We start from the raw sequence: 4569 nt of genomic DNA, 5'->3' as shown, positions 1-4569 counted from the left end.
CGAGTCGAGATGCGGTATCTGGTGTCAGTTGGAATTCTTCTGTGAAGACAGCAGGGCTACCACAATTAACTATATCTTCACAAATATTTTAAAACTATTTCATTTGTTTTGAGCAATACTTTTATCACTTACCCTGATTTTGACCTTACTTTTCCTGTCATTTTTATAAAGGAATTATTAACACATTATACATATCATCAAGTAGTCTACAAATAAAGATTTTCTACTGTATGATGATTTATATTCTTATTTATGTTGCACTTAGTTTTGCAATGTAGATTGCAAAACCTTAAAGAAAAATGTTATTTAAAAAAAATCATAAAATTATCCCAGCCCATAAAAGGGAATGCATTCCTTAGTTATTTTTAAAAAATCACAGACCATAGAAGCAAGTGGCATAGTTTCATACTTCACATAACCATTCTCTTCTTCAAATAAGGTTTTCCAAGTCTCAACCACAGTTCTGTAGGACCTTTTCCTCCAAGGGAGCACCTCGCACTAACTGCTATAGCCTCCTCCTTTCTAAGAAAATGTCTTCAGTAGATCACATAGACCTTCTTCTTCAACCTCCCTTCTCAATATCCATTTGCTTTATCCTATCCTGTACTTCAGGAGGCATTCTTTGGGTGTACATATCACTCTATTTAGGGAAAGTGGTTGGTGAACTTCAGGTCTTCATTTCTCCCTCTTTTCTGCATACAGTCTCCTTGACTTGCCTACAACTTTGTGCAGACAACCTCCTGTGGTGTTTCCCTCTTCTCTGTTCCCATCTCTAATTGATTATTCATTTTTTTTTCCCTCAAGCCTTCCTATCCACTCATGCTGTCATCTTAGCTTCCCAAAGAAGCAAATAGTCCTTGGGAACTTGGCCAATCTGGCCAGTTACATAACCCAATCACAAAAGAACACACATGGTATGCATTCTCTGATAAGTAGATATTAGCCCAGTTGATCGGAATATAGAAATTACAAACCACAAACCACAAGAAACTCAAGAAGAAGGAAGACCAAAATATGGATACTTTGTTCCTTCTTGAAAGAGGAAACAAAATACCCATGGAAAGAGTTGTAGATACTAACTAGGGAGCAGAAACTAAAGGAAGGAGACTAAAGGAGACTGCTTCACCTGGGAATCCTTCCCACATTCAAGTATCAAATCAAGACACTATTTTGGATGTCAGCAATTGCTGGCTGACAGGAGCCTGATATAGCTGTCTCCTAGAGTCTCTGACAGTACCTGACTAATACAGAAGTAGAGGTTCACAGCCATCCATTGGAATGAGTACAGGGTCCCCAATGAAAGGACCCAAGGAGCTGAAGGGTTTGTAGCCCCTTAGGACGAACAACAATAAGAACTAACTAGTACCCTCAGAACTCCCAGGGACTAAAACTCCAACCAAAGAGTACGTATGGGGGGACTCATGGCTCCAGCAGCATTCATATAGCAGAGGATTGCCAATTCGGTCATCAATTGGAGGAGAGGCCCTGATCCCTGTGAAGGTTCTGTGCCCAAGGGGAGTGCCAGGGCCAGTAAGCAGGAGGGGGTGGAGTGGTGAGCATGTGGAGGGGAGAGGGAACAGGGGTTTGTTTTAGTTTTTGTTCTTTTTTTCATTTTATTTTATTTTATTTTTATTTTTATTTTTTGGAGGGAACCTTGGAAAAGAGATATTGTAAATAAAGAAAACATCTAATAAAAATAAATAAGTACAGATACCCCTCTCTCTCTTTCTCTCTCTCTCTCTCTCTCTCTCTCTCTTTCTCATATCTCACTTCTAAATCAGTACCTCAGTCTCACTCTATCTTTTAACTGTCCAATTACTATGGATTTTTCTTCCTCACATGCCCACATCTCTGGCAGATCAATTGATCTTTAATTCCAATGTTTATGCTGCATACACACACACACACACACACACACACACACACACACACACACTACCATCACAGAAAGTAACCACAGCAGACATTCTCTGGAAACTCACAGGTCAAGCCTATACAAATAGGCTAACATCAATTATTCTACCTCATTTCCTTGATATTCATTCCCCAAATCTGAACTCCAGATGCATAGCAGAGTTTCTATGTTTTCTTTCCTCACTCACTATCACCATTTATGTAGGATGAAGCAAATTCTAGTGAAACGCTCTGTTTTCCTTTCTCTTCTAGATAATTTCAATACCCTTCTAGTTCACCTCCATTTATAAGAATCAGTTTCCAATACATGGGATCATATCATTTTTATATATGACAAAATAGACTTCAAATCAAAACTAATCAGAAAAGGTAGGAAGTATACAACATAATTATTAAAGAAAAAATTACCAATAAGACACTGCAAATCTTAACATCTATGCACTAAACACAAGGACACCCAAGAAAATTACTGAATCACTTATGTACCTTAAATCACTTATTAAACATGGCATATTGATAGTGGAAAACTTCAATACTTCACTCTTGGCAAAGGACAAGTCATCTAGACAAAAAATAACAAATAAATGCTAGAGCTAAGTGAATCTAATCGATATTTATAGAACATGTACACCAAAACAAAGGAGCATACTTTGCTCTTAAAACTCATAAAAATTAGCCGGGCAGTGGTGGCACACACCTTTAATCCCAGCACTTGGTAGGCAGATGCAGGTGGATTTCTGAGTTTGAGGCCAGCCTGGTCTACAGAGTGAGTTCCAGGACAGCCAGGGCTATACAGAGAAACCCTGTCTCGAAAAACCAAAAAAAAAAAAAAAAAAAAAAAAAAAAAACCATGAATATCAAAAATAACAGAAACATCATGAAACTTAAAAGGCTCATTGAACTTAACAACACACTGCCGAGTGAAAATTAACTAAATAGTGGGATTGAAATAAAAATTTATTGCAAAGGGTTTCTTTCCCTGATTTTGTTCTCAACCTGTTTAACATCTGTACAAAGAATGGCTACTGATTTGTTTTTTGAGTTAATTTTGTATCCAACCACTTTGGTGAAGGTGGTATCAAATGTAGGAGTTCTCTGGTTAAATTTTGGGGGGTCGCTTGTGTACACTATCATCCACAAACAATACTTTGACTTCTGTTTTTTCAATATGTATCCTCTTTATCTCCATTAGTTGTCACATTGCTCTGGATAGAACTTCAAGTACTATATTAAATAAATAGGAAGAGAATAGGCACCCTTGTCTTAACCCTGATTTTAGTGGAATTACCTTAAGATTCTCTCCACTTAGTTTAATGTTGGCTATTGGCTTTTTATACACTTCTTTGACTATATTTAACTATGTGCCTTCTATTCCTGAACTCTGTAAGGCTTTTAAGATGAAGGAGTATTGCATTTTGTCAAAGATTTTCTTAGCATCAATGAGATGGTCATGTGGTATATTTTTCTTTTCAATTGTTTATGTGGTGGATTATGTTGATCAATATTTACATATTAGGCCATCCTTGCATCCCTAGGATGAAGCCTACTTGATCATTGTAGATGTTTTTCATGTGTTCCTGTATTTAGTTTATAAGTATTTTACTGAGAATTTTTGCATCAATATTTATAAGAGAAATTGGTCTGAAATTATTTTTTGTTGTGGAATTTTTGTCTGGTTTAGGGTTCAGGGTAACTGTGGTTTTATAGAATGAGTTTGGCACTGTTTCTTATGTTTTTATTTTGTAAAGTAGTTTGAAGACTATTGGTGTTAGCTCTTCTATGAAAGTGTTAGAATTCTGCACTAAAACCACCAATAGGACAAAATTACAGCCTACAGATTGGGAAAGGATCCTCATCAACCCTAAATTTGACACAGGGTTAATATCTAAAACTTACAAATAACATAAGAATTTAGAAACCAACAATCCAAATAACTCAATAAAAATTGGATACAGTGTTAAATACAAAACTTTGAATAGAAAAATCTATTTTTTTGTTTAAATATAAAATACTTCACAAATGTGTGTGTCATCCTTGATCAGGGGCCATGCTAATCTTCTCTGTACAATTTCAATTTTAGTATATGTGCTGCTGAAGTGAGCATGTAAAATTTCAAATGGTCAAAAGCACTTAGACAAATGTTCAAAGTCCTTAGACATCATGGAACTGCAAATCAAAATCCTGAGATTCCATCTTAAACCCCTCAGAATGGATAAGGTCTAAAACTCAAGAGATGGTACATGATGGCAAGGATATTGACCTAGGCAAATACTCCTCCATTGCTAGTGGGAGTGCAAGCTTGTACAACCACTTGGAAATCAATTTAGTGATTTCGCAGAAACCTTGGAAAAGTTCTACCTTAAGACCCAGCTATACTACTTCTAAGCATATACCCAAAATGTGCCCCATTATACCATAGAAATAGTTACTAAACTATGTTCATAGCAGCTTTATTTTTTAATAGCAAGAACTAGAAAAAACTTAGATGCCCCTCAACTGAAAAACAGATAAAGAAAATATCATGTACCTACTCAATGAGATGCTATTCAGGTATTAAAAACAAAGGAATTATTCATTTTGCAGGCAAATGGATGGAATTTGAAAATGTGAGTCAGGTAAACCAGTCCCAAAAAGAAAGTGCATGGTATATATGCA

General features: G+C 36.1%; 1 non-coding gene across 1 annotated transcript; it reads right to left on the bottom strand.

Annotated features, from left to right (window-relative positions):
• Positions 1-3911: 3911 nt before the first annotated feature.
• Positions 3912-4018, bottom strand: LOC116072528. Its single transcript, XR_004111497.1, has one exon. It is a non-coding gene; the product is annotated as a U6 spliceosomal RNA (small nuclear RNA).
• Positions 4019-4569: the final 551 nt, after the last annotated feature.

This window comes from Mastomys coucha, unplaced genomic scaffold (assembly GCF_008632895.1).
Source record: "Mastomys coucha isolate ucsf_1 unplaced genomic scaffold, UCSF_Mcou_1 pScaffold1, whole genome shotgun sequence".
NCBI classification, from domain to species: domain Eukaryota; kingdom Metazoa; phylum Chordata; class Mammalia; order Rodentia; family Muridae; genus Mastomys; species Mastomys coucha.
The sequence above is the reverse complement of the archived record's forward strand: the minus strand, read 5'-3'. Positions and strand labels throughout refer to the sequence as shown.